At 34.6% G+C, this 13,175-nt stretch overlaps 1 protein-coding gene across 5 annotated transcripts in view; it reads right to left on the reverse strand.

Annotated features, from left to right (window-relative positions):
* Positions 1-13,175, reverse strand: part of BTBD10 (BTB domain containing 10) — a 75,909-nt gene that overhangs the window by 36,922 nt on the left and 25,812 nt on the right. The gene's annotated exons all lie outside the window — the stretch shown is intronic.

Raw genomic sequence — 13,175 nt, forward strand, 5'->3', positions numbered from 1 at the left:
CACCACTTACATTCAACACAGTACTGGAAATCCTAGCTGCAACAGTCAGACAAGAAAAAGATATAAAAGGCATTCAAATTGGTAAAGAAGAAGTATAATTCATTATTTGTAGATGACATGATACTATATATAATAAACCCTAAAGATGCCACCAAGAAACTATTAGAACTGAAAAATGAATTCAGTAAAGCTGCAGGACACAAATCAATATACAGAAATCTGTTCCATTTCTATAAACTAATAACAAAGTAGCAGAAAGAGAAATGAAGAAAACAATCCCATTTACAATTGCACCAAAAAGAATAAAATACCTAGGAATAAACTTAACCAAGGAGGTGAAAGACCTGTACTCCAAGAACTATAAAACACTGATGGGAGAAACTGAAAGCAACACAAACAAATGGAAAGATATTCCATCCTCATGGATTGGAAGAATTAATATCATTAAAATGTCCATACTATCAAAAACAATCTACAAATTCAAGGTAATCTCTTTCAAAATACCAACACCATTTTTCATAGAACCAGAACAAATAATACTAAAATTGGTATGGAACCACAAAAGACCCTGAGTAGCCAAAGCAATTTGAAAAAGAGTAACAAAGCTGGAGGTATCACAATCCCAGATTTCAAGATATACTACAAAGCCTTATAGTGATCAAAACTATACGGTACTGACATAAAGACCAATGGAACAGAAGTGAGAGTCCAGAAATAAATTCATGCTTATATGGTCAATTAATCTATAACAAAGAATATACAAGGGGAAAAGACAGTCTCTTCAATAAATGGTGCTGGGAAAACTGGACAGCTACATGCAGAAGAATAAAACTGAACCACTTTCTTACACGATACACAAAAATAAACTCAACATGGATTAAAGACCTAAAGTGAAACGGATTAGAACTCCTAAAAGAAAACATATCTCTTAGACATTGACCTTATTAGCAACAGATTTATGGATATGTTTCCTCAGGCAAGGGAAAAAAAGCAGAATTAAACTACTGAAACTACATCAAAATAAAAAGCTTTTGTACAGCAAAGGCAACCATGGATAAAACAAAAGGCAACCTACTGAATGGGAGAAAATATCTGCAAATGCTATATCTGATAAGGCATTAATATCCAAAATATATGAAGACAACTGAATACCAAAAAGCCCTAAATAATCAGATTAAAAAACAGGCAGAAGATCTGAACATTTTTCCAAAGAAGACTACAGATGGTCAACAGACACATGAAAAGATACTCAAATCACTAATCATCAGGGAAATGCAAATCAAAACCATGATATCACCTTACACCAGTCAGAATTGCTAAAATCAAAAAGAAATAACAAGTGTTGGTGAAAATGTAGAGAAAAAGGAACCCTCCCACACAGTTGATGGGAATGTAATTTGGTGCAACCATTGTGGAAAACAGTGGTGAAAGTTACTCAAAAAATTAAAAATACAAAGACCATATGATCCAGTAATCTCACTACTCATATTTACCCAAAGAAAACAAAAACACTAATTCAAAAAGATATATGCATGCTTATGTTTATTGCAGCATTATTTACAACAGCCAAGATATGGAAGCACCCCACGTATCCACTGATAGATGAATGGATTAAAAAAATGTAGTATACATACTATAATTGAATATAGCTATAGGAAAGAATGAAATCTTGCCATTTGCAACAGCATGAATGAACCTGGGGGTATAATGCTAAGTGAAATAAGTCAGAAAGAAAAAGACAAATACCATATGATTCCACTTACATGCAGAATCTAAAAAACAAATGAACAAGGAAAAAAAAAACAAAAAACAAGGGCAACTGCGTGGCTCAGTCGTTAAGCGTCTGCCTTCAGCTCAGCTCAGCTCATGATCCCCAGGTCTTGGGATCGAGCCCCGCGTCAGGCTCTTTGCTCAGCGGGGAGCCTGCTTCTCCCTCTCCCACTCCCCCTGCTTGTGTTCCCTCTCTCGCTGTCTCTGTCAAATAAATAAATAAAATCTTTAAAACAAACAAAAAACAGATTCTGAAATACCGAGAAATGGTGGTTGCCAGAGGGAATGTTGTAGGGGGGAGGAGTGAAATAGATATTGGGGATTAAGAGGTACAAACTTCTAATTATAAAATAAGTCCTAGAGATGGAAAGTACATTATAAGGAATATAGTCAATAATATTGTAGTAATAATGTTTGTCTGATGACTATACTTTTCCTGGTGAGCACTGAGTAATGTATAGAATTGTTGAATCAATATGTTTACACCTGAAACTAACATAACATTATATGTTAATTATACTTCAATATTAAAAAAAAAAAAGGACTTCAAGGAAACTTTTGAGTGTGATGGGTATGTTCATCTCCTGATTGCAGTGAAGTTTCATTGAGTGCATACCTTTATCAAAACTTATCAAACTACACCAGAACTGGCCTCTTGGCTAAAACATGGCTTGCTTAAGGCTATCCTCCCAGGAAGTTTCTAGTCAGTCATTTCAATTACACTTAATAAAAGTCATGCCCTTCTTCTCCTAATAAATCCTAAATTCTCCTTCACTAACCAACATAGATTTTTGCATTCCCTCTTATAACATGGTTCATGTTCTCATGAAACCAAAAGCCTTTTTACAATAAGATTAAAAACAACTACCATCTCCAATTGATCACCACTTGAAAACTCACAGATCAATATTACCCAATAGTTACTACAGAAACCCAAACCAGAATCCTTAATCATGACTCCTCTAAAATCAAAATTTTCATCAATAATACCACTCATAGCACCTCTAGTTATGTAAATAAACCAACCTTAAACACAAATCCTACCAAAAGAAAACATTTCCATTTTTTTTTTTTAAAGATTTTATATTTTAGAGAGCGAGCGAGAGAGAAACAGCATGAGAGGGGAGAGGGTCAGAGAGAGAAGCAGGCTCCCCGCTGAGCCGGGAGCCCGATGCGGGACTCGATCCCAGGACCCTGGGATCATGACCTGAGCCAAAGGCAGACGCTTAACCATCTGAGCCACCCAGGCGCCCCAAAACATTTCCATTTTTAAATCTTGGAACTTCATAAGCTAATAAGGCTTCTGATTTATCTTATACCAACTTTTCACTTAACTTCAAAATCATGCTTTGAAGCATGAGATCAACAGGCAGTTGATTGACCAAAAATACTTAAATCTTACTAAAATGTTCACTCTCAGAAGCAAATATCTATTTACATCAAACTTCAGAATATTCATTTTGTATGAATTTCTGCTTATGACCTTGCCACCTAATTTGTTTAAAATTTCCAATTATGGGAGCCCCTGGGTGGCTCAGTCGTTAAGCGTCTGCTTTCGGCTCAGGTCTTGATTCCAGGGTCCTGGGATCAAGCCCCATGTTGGGCTCCCTCCTCCGCGGGAAGCCTGCTTCTCCCTCTCCCACTCCCCGTGCTTGTGTTCCCTCTCTCGCTGTGTCTCTGTCAAATAAATAAAATCTTTAAAAAATAAAAATAAATAAATAAATTAAAAAAATAAAATTTCCAATTACGGCAACAGATTCCAATGGCAGGCAGTTTCCTAAGGACTGAAGAGAAATTTAAGGGTCTCCTTCATTTTGTTCAGTGCAACAAAAAACTCCTATGGGGGATGGGAGGGAATAGTAAAGTAATATGTATAGAATTTTAAAAGTCCAACAGTATTGCAAAATATGTAACAAAAACCACGCCATTCTCTGAAAGGATAAATAAACTGTGGTACATCCGTAGAATGGAGTAGTACTCAGAAATAAGAACTACTGATATGTACAACAATGTGAATGGATACAAGGGCATTATATGAAACGAAAAACCCAAACCCAAAAGTTTACACACTATCTGATTACATTTATATAATATTCTCAAAATGACAAAAATATAGTGATGGAGAACAAATCAGGGGTTGCCAGAGGTTAAAAGTGGGGGGAAAGGGTGTGATTCTAAAGAGACAGGATGAGGGAGTTTGCTTGTGGTGATGCCAACAGTTATGTATCCTGATTGTAGAGTTAGTTACACAAATCTATAAAATAATTTGATAAAATATCACAGAATATATGCCAGAAAAAAAAGTTCATATAAAAACTGATGTCTATAGTTTATAGTATTATATATTGTACCGATGTCAATCTCCTTGTTTGCTAATGTACTACACTTAAGTGAGATGTTATTATTAAGGGAAGCTGGGTGACAGTACCCACGAACTCACAATTTTTGCAATTTCTTGTAAATCTAAAACTATTTCACAATAAATAGTTTAATAAACATAGAAAAGGCAATAGACAGGGCGCGTGGGTGGCTCAGCCGTTAAGCATCTGCCGTCGGCGCAGGTCATGATCCCAGGGTCCTGGGATCGAGTCCTGCGTCAGGCACCCCGCTCAGCGGGGAGTCTGCCTCTCCCTCTGCCTCTGCCTGCCGCTCTGCCTACTTGTGCTCTCTCTCTGTCAAATAAATAAAATCTTAAAAAAAAAAGGCAATAGACAATGTAGAGACAAAAAAAGCAAAACTATAATTAATAAACCTAGTGATTTGAAAAGGTATTACTTCCATAACACAAGGAGAGGGATGCTGTTTTAAAAAAAGAGAATGAGAGTTCTTAGAAATTCAAAACACAATAGCAGAAGCTTTTAACGGTTACTAGAAGGGCTGAAAGATAAAGTTGGGAATAAAAGAAAGACAAAGAAAATAGAGAAAGGATGAGAAAATCAGAAAAATAATGAATGAGGTCAACATTCAAATAATGTATGTTCAGAGAGAACAGAGAAAATGGAGAGAAATTACACATGAAAAATTTCCAGAAGTACCTGATATTAGTAAGCACTGCTGCTATCAAACAGACACTAGTTGTAACAAATACACAAAAGTAAAATATCTACAAAGTGAATCATATGCACTTATATATGGCACCCTTATGTAGAATACACATGGTACAACCTTATATGGTAGCACTTTCCTAGTTTGAGGAATTATATTACTTATCTTTAAACACTTCCAGCAACCAGCATCATAACCTGGTGTATCTTATTAATATTTGTTGAATTTAGCTGAAGTTACAGGGTATATATAATATCTAAGCATGTTCCCCTTCATCGGTTGTTTATTCCTTGTCAAACACTACTCTGTGTGTGTGTGTGTGTGTGTACAGAGAGATATGGAGATATGGATTTATGATTTACAAATTATTTTAAACATTTAATCAAGGTTTTAAGACCTACTTTTTTAAAGATTTTATTATTTATTTAAGAGAGAACAAAAGCAAGAGAGCTCACAGAAGGAGAGGGAGAGGCAGACTCCTGAGCAGGGAGACTGACGCGGGGCTCGATCCCAGGACCCTGGGATCATGACCTGAGCCAAAGGCAGACACTTAACCATAACTGAGCCACCCAGGTGCCCCAAGACCTACTTTTTCTTTAAAATAAGGTGAGCATCCTTGTAAATTTTGTGTTAGGTGTTCCTATCCATTAGTCTGTCCTTAAAAAAGCAGTATTTTAAATTTCTATTTTCATTTTGGGGAGAATTAAGCTGTTTTTATTAGTATAACAAGTATCACATCTATGTTTTAGCTTTTTTAACTAAGACTTTTAAATGATTTCATATTAATATACTGTTAAGCACTTAATTTGCATATGCTTTTTATAAGCATTTTTAAGGTGTTAAGAGATGTAAAACCATGGTTCATGGACCAAATGCAACCCATTACTTGATTTTGTAAATAAAGCTTTATTAAAACATAACTATGCCCATTCATTTATACATTGTTAATGGCTGTTTTCACTCTGTAATGGCAAAACTGAGTGGTTGCAACAAAGACTAGAGTCCACAGAGCCAAAAATATTTACTATTCAACCCTTTACAGAAAATTTTTCCCATTCTTAAATGTTAAGTGTCAGTTAACTGTGACGATAGAAGAAATGCTATCAAACTTCTAAATCTATTTTCAACAGATTTAATACAAATTTCTCTCTTCTTTTCCCTTTTTTGTCAATTAGCCTTTCTATAAGCTTTTTGTTCTGCTTAATACATGATCAGTTCCCCAAGGAACAAAGGCTAATTACCGAAAAGGGCAGTTGTCAACTGAGGACTGAGCTATGCTCTCAAAAGTCAACTGTAAGTATATGGTTTGATCTTTTTTTTCCATAGAAATATTTTAAATGATACTTAAATCCCAGATTTCCCCACTAAAGACAAGTATAGCAAGAAATATAGCCCAAGAATAGTCTTAATACTAGTCCTAAATCCTAACATCTTTCTCTTCTCCTTAAAAATTCCATTGTCAGATAAGTCAGCAACTGAAGTAAGGCAGAAGCAGTGGCAGCAGCAAGAAAGTTCCATAGAAAAAAGAACTCTTTACATGGTTGGCGGGAATGTAAATTGGTGCAGCCACTGTGGAAAACAGTATGAAGGTTCCTCAAAAAATTAAAAATAGAATTACCCTATGATCCAGTAATTCCACTGCTGGGTATTTACCCAAAGAAAATGAAAACACTAATTCAAAAAGATACATGCACCACTATGTTTATCGCAGTATTATTTACAATAGCCAAGATATGGAAGCAACCCAAGTGTCCACTGATAGGTGAATGGATAAAGATGTGGTATATATATATATAGCATACATACATATAAACAATGGAGTATTACTTGGCCATAAAAAAGAATGAAATCTTGCCATTTGCAACAACATGGATGAACCTAGAGGGTATAATGCTAAGTGAAATTATTCAGAGAAAGACAAATACCATATGATTTCACTCCTGTGGAATTTAGAAACAAGACAAAAAAAAAAAAGAGAGAGAGAGACTCAAAAAACCCCACTCTTTTTTAAATTTTTTTTTTAAAGATTTTATTTATTCATTTGAGACACAGAGGTACAGAGAGAGAGAGAGAGAAAGCATGAGCAGGGAGAGAGGCAGAGGGAGAGGGAGAAGCAGGCTCCTCGCTGAGCCAGGAGCCCAATGTGGGGCTCGATCCCAGGACCCTGGGATCATGACCTGAGCTGAAGGCAGACACTTAACCATCTGAGCCACCCAGGCGCCCCAAACCCCACTCTTAAATACAGAGAACAAAACTGGTGGTTGCCAAAGGGGAGATGGCTAGGGGGAATGGGAGAAATAGATAAAGGAAAGTATCTTGATGAACAATGAGAAATATATAGAATCGTTCAACCATTAGATCATACTTGAATAAAAAGAAAGTTTCATATACTGTTGCATGACTCTAAGAGCACTCTAAGAGCATCTTTTCTGTGAAGTCAAATGAAGACCTAGATACTAAAAATTCTGACAGAAAAGTACCCCTTAAGGGCAAAGCTTTAATGTTTTACTACCAGGGTAAAGTTTTCCCAACTGATAAAAACTAATTTCATGTAAACAGCAAAGGAGCTGAAGATTTCTTTAACTTTCAAAATGTCTATTACTTTGCTTCTAGTTTTTGAACTTTTTTAATAAAGGAAGATGTTGCTAGGCAAGCACCTCTCCAAACTGAGGAGTCTCTGAATTGAAGTTATAATATCTAAATGTTATACTGCTAACTTTTTCAGTTCTAAAAAATAGCGTAGTTATAATTCATCAATAGGTATCAGGTGCTTACAACATACAATGACAACTAAATCCTATAATAACTGAAAGTACTCTTACCCTCCTATCCTTTATCTTAAAAATTTGTTTTAACACACAATCTACCAAATATTCACTGAATACAAATCATATGCGATTTACTATTCTAGTCCTGATGGATATAACCAAGAAAGCCTGTGCCCTCAAAATTAATACAATCAAGGAAAGAAAAACAGAATATATACAAATAAATACATTAAATATTATATGGTGATAGGTGCTATGAGGAAAAATGAAGCAGGGTGAAGAGAAGAGATACTCATTTTGAGGTATGAGGTTCTATCTTACATAGAGTGGTCAAGGGGCACTGTCTAAGGAGAAGATGTCTGAGCAAAGATCTAAGGAAGAGAGAAACAGAACTATGAGAATATATGAGGGGTACAAAGACCCTGTGGCAAGAGTAATCTTTGGCTTTTTTATGGCATTCAAGAAGGCCAAGATAGCTGAAGCACAGAAAGCAAGACAATGTTAAAAGATCAGCTCAGGGGCGCCTGAGTGGTGCAATCAGTTAAGCATCCAACTTAGTCTCCTAGGTTGTGACCTCGGGTCATGGGATCCAGCCCCACATCAGGCTCTGTGCTCAGTGTGGAGTCTGCCTGTCCCTCTCCCTCTGCCCCTCCCCCTCACTCATGTGCACACTCGCTCTCTCAAATAAATAAATAAAATCTTTTTTAAAAACCTAAATAAATGGTTTTTGCTTTTGATCTGAGATATGGGTACCAGTGAAATTTAAGTTACATAATCTAACTTATGTTAGATCAAGTGGACAATGGAAGAAAGGATGCAAATGTAGAATCAAATGACCAATTCAGAGGCTACTGCAAATAGTTCAGGTGAGAGCTAAAAGTGACTTGGACGAGAGTTGTAGCAGTGCACATGGCAAAGAGTGGACTATACATTTTGAAGAATAAGACTCTGAAATTTCAGAGATTAAATGTAGGAGGTGAGAGAGAGGAGTCAAGGATGACTATTATTTTGGTCTGAGCAACTAAAAGAATGGAAGTTCATTTACTGCGTGAGAATGAGAGTGGGAAGATTAGGTTTGGAAAGTGTAGGTATATCTCAGATATTGTAAAGAATGAGAGGTTTATTCAACTCCAAATGAAGATATCAAATAAAGAGTCAGACACACAAGTCTAAAGTTCAGGGGAAAGGTCCAGGTTAGAGATAAAAATTTGGGAAATGGAAATCACTATATACTTAACAGTCTCAAGCAACTCCCTACCATAGAAAATTATAAAGTAGTTTTAAAATATAGCTAACCACCAGGGGCGCCTGGGTGGCTCAGTTGGTTGAGCGTCGGGACTCTTGATTCAGGCTCAGGTCATGATTTCGTGGTCGTGGGATCAAGCCCCACGTCAGGCTCTGCACTCAGCACAGAATATGCTTGGGATTCTCTCTCTCCCTCCCTCTCTACCGCCCACATGTGCGCTCTCTCTCTAAAATAATGAACAAATCTTTAATATATATATATAGCTAACCACTACTAATAACTGCACAGATCTAAATTAATGGTCAGATATATTTTGTATCTACTAATTAGTCATTTATTCAACAAATATTTACTCAGTATTTTGTGCAAGTTGCTGTTCACGACTGAGAATAATATTATAATGTACATAATCACGTACGTTTAAAGGTGCTTCAAAAAACTGTAATTACTTTTAAAAACCTCTTAGAGCATCTATCCTACTTATTACTAAAGGGGGGAAAATCAACCAGTGGAAAAAAGATATGAGGTACAAACACAAGATTTAATTTTAGAAATATATATCATTTGTCAGTATTTTAACGAATTAGTTTCACAAACATGTTTCTAGAGAAAAATAGCAATCCGACAGTCACTTGTATTCCAAATGGCCTTTTGAAAACACAAACTGACTTATTCCATTAAATTCCCTCCTCTATTCTCATACTAAAGTTGTAAGCAATAAAACAATTAAAATTAAAAATCTAAACTACTCTGCTAAACTAAATTAGATTGATAAAATTAAAGAATGAAAGAATTTGCATCAGAAACCCTTTGATACTGGTCATTCAATATACCTAAATATCCCGAGAAATACTCACAGAAACACAGAATCTAAGTTTAGGAAAACCCTTTTAGAACATGTAATCCAAACACCTATCCAATTTCTGAATCTCATCTATCAAGTCCCCATGAATTGGCAGACCTATTGCTGTTAATGACTGGTAAGGGTAACTTGGTTTTTTTCTTTTTAACAGTTCTGTTCAATCTTTGGAAAGCTCGGACTCTTAAGACAATTTTTCTTAACATTAAAGCTTAATTAAACCTTGTCATCTGACCCCAGTTCAGGGTTTTGGACCAGTTAATTATTTGTTATGGGAAGCTGTCCTGTGCATTGTAGGATGTTTAGTAGCACCTCTGGCCTCCACCCACTAGATATTAGTAGTACTCTCTCCTCCCGGCCATTAACCAAAAATGTCCTCAGACATTGCCAAAGCCCAATGAGGGGTAAAATCACACCTCTAGTTGAGAACCACTGCCTAGTTCTATCTGCTAGAGCCAAATAACAATAACAACAACAACACTAAGATCTGAGCATTTAATACATGCCAGGTACAATTCTGAGCACTTTACATATATCTTCATGTAATCCTCAAAACCATCCCCAGTTGAGAAAAACAGAAGCTTAGAGGCTAATAAGGAACTCGCCTAAAATCAGATAGCAAATTAAATGGCCGGTCTGAGATGTGAACTAAGCAGTTCAATTTCAGAGCTCATGCTTTCAACCTCAAACAAGTCTGACTCAAACCAAGTCTAGTGTCATTTCCAGAGGGTGACTCTTCACATATTTAATATCAATCAGAGCTGCCCCCAAGACCTCTAATCAGTTCCTTAAGCTTACAAGATTTTCAACTTCTTCACATCCTTCCTTTGAATATACACAGAACTAAAGACAGTAATACTTTGGTGTAGAGTGGCTGTAGCCTTTTCCACTGTGATTTTTTTTTTTTTTTAAGCAGGGAGGGTGGGTGAGAAAATGGAATGATGGCAGCCATACTGTACTTTTGTTTTCTATCAAATTTACTGGCAAAAAACACCCCCAGGTCTTTTTCATGTGTGATGTTGTAAAGCCATGCTAACTTAATGTATGTTAGTGTTTTTCAGGTCTTATATATCTCAAAAAAAGTATTCATTTAAATTTAGTCCAACAATACAAACTCAGAGGTCATTTTGGATCATTTATCATTTCCTATCCTTCTTTCTTCATTGTCCCCTATAAATTTAATAATTTGCCTTCTCCAGATGTGCAATGAGACAAAGCAAAGAACAAAGCCACCTTCCAAGATCAATAATCTTTGGGTAGGGTCATTCAAAATAAAAAATGTGTTGATTAACACAAACAACTTACAGTTAACTCATTTTTTCCTTCACCATACACCCCAAAATTTAAAAACAGACTTCACTAAAAACTAAGCTTAAGTCCAAATACATTATATTGCTACTAGTCTACCAACTGCATCAGAAAATGGCTCTGACAATCTATTTTTAGCAAACCCATTCTGGATCATTTTTAACCTATTTTTCTTCAAGTTAGTCATAAACTATCTTTTTCATTTTTTGTTCTAAAATCTGTTTTTCTCAAAATCAGACCTAGAATCCTCCATCTTTATTACTCCTGGTATTCTCCTAAAATCATTAGAAATCACAAATAATACCAATAAGTTTAAAATTTTACAGGCAGTTCCTTTTATAAATGTAAGATGTTTCAACTGACCCAGAAGATAACTCATTTAATTAGATGCATTCTTCATCACTATATCCCTGTTGATTTTTATGTCCTTCACAGCAATGTTTGCTTTATTGTTATTATTGGTGGTGGTTTGAGCTTCCTCTTTAACAAAGAAGCTTCTAAGTAAGAGCTGAGGGATTTTTTTCTTCCTTCATTGTCAGGCATTATTATTATTACACTTTCCTTGATTACCTTTTTAAATGTAATATAAGATACCCTTTTGGTTGGTCTTAGCATTTTTTAAAAGTCTCAGCTCACTGTTTTCCTAATTGTTATAAAGATTTCTTTTCTATACTTTATTATGGCAATCTTAGCTATTTGCTTTGTTCTAAAAGTAGTGCATATCTTTAAAGAGTTTATTGTGTAGTCACACTAAGGATCTTTCTCTGTCCGAAAAAATATCAAAATTACATTTTTACTTAACTCTCTAAGACATTCTTCCTTTTTTAGAGAAATGTATCCTGTGAAATCATGCTAATCTTTAATCAAAAATCAGGAAAACTCAAATTGGCAAATTACAAAATATATACACCTAAAACACTACACCATTCTTAAGAATTATGCTATAGAAGACTATTTCATGACACACGGAATGTTCATGATTAAGTGTAAAAAAATGGGTTATATAACAGTACATACAGTAATAATATTTCAAAACCACTTTTAAATATATGTGTGATTTTATATTTTTATACATATACAAAAAATAGGTTATATGCAAAAAAATTTAAGCTATGATCAAAAGAAAAATATTTTAACATTTTTGTTTTCTTCTATGTGCTTTTTGTATTTATCAAATTCATATAATGAATATGTATTACTTTTACAATAACACAGGCATTATTATTTTAAAAGAACCAGCAAAACCAGAGAAAAATATTCTAGCAAGTATAAGACAAAAAGGTCTAGTTTGAGATTTCTGCTTTTATAACTCTATTACTAAAACAAGCTTAGAAAAACATTTCTGGACACCAAACCACAAAAAAAGCCAATACAAGATACCACTAGCTAGCCTAAACATATAAATAAGTTGTGACAACCATTAAGATGACCATTTGAACTTCTAGAAATTAAATGGGGGAAATCACAAGAACTTCCTGTCATTTCGAGGAAAGGCTCTTATGAACTATTTAAAAACATTAAAAATAAAATAATTTTAAAATGTATATCCCCCCAAACCCCTACAAAATGAAGGGTCAATAGGACAGGAATAATGAAGACAAAAGAAAAAAAATAGCCAAGGTGTTTAATATTCAGCTAAAATTTCCAAATAAAGTAAGCAATGCTAACCTGTTAAGATTTAAAATCTCACAGCAAGAACAATTATCTTTATTTAGAAATTCTCCCTGGTTGGAAATCATTTTGCAATAATCCAAAAACTTATCTGATTTACTCTCTAGTTCAATGGCAGCATCTAGATCATCTATTCAGAGTCTCTGTTCTAAGAGACTAGAAAAAAAGTCATTTTAACCAGTTAAAATTTATCATTCAAATATATTCAATTCTGTAAAATACTACTGCATATAAGTGGTTCAGCTAATCATTAATTCATCCAAAAATAAAAATACATTTACCCTCTTCTTTAGAAAATTATTTCAACGATTTCATTTGTCTATCTTGAATTTAATTTTCAAATATATTAAAAATACTTTAAATTATTCTTTCCTTGAATTGTTTATGATATTCATAAAAAACAATACCAAACATAATGCATTCTCAAGTTACATGAAGATTCTAAGACTTTAAACGAAATAAAAAACAAAGCATCAAACCCATGAAAACAATAAAAACACACTCCATT

The sequence above is a fragment of the Mirounga angustirostris genome, unplaced genomic scaffold (assembly GCF_029215605.1).
Source record: "Mirounga angustirostris isolate CCGP_5_RB_7025 unplaced genomic scaffold, mMirAng1.0.hap1 SCAF_13, whole genome shotgun sequence".
In the NCBI taxonomy this organism is placed as follows: Eukaryota; Metazoa; Chordata; class Mammalia; order Carnivora; family Phocidae; genus Mirounga; species Mirounga angustirostris.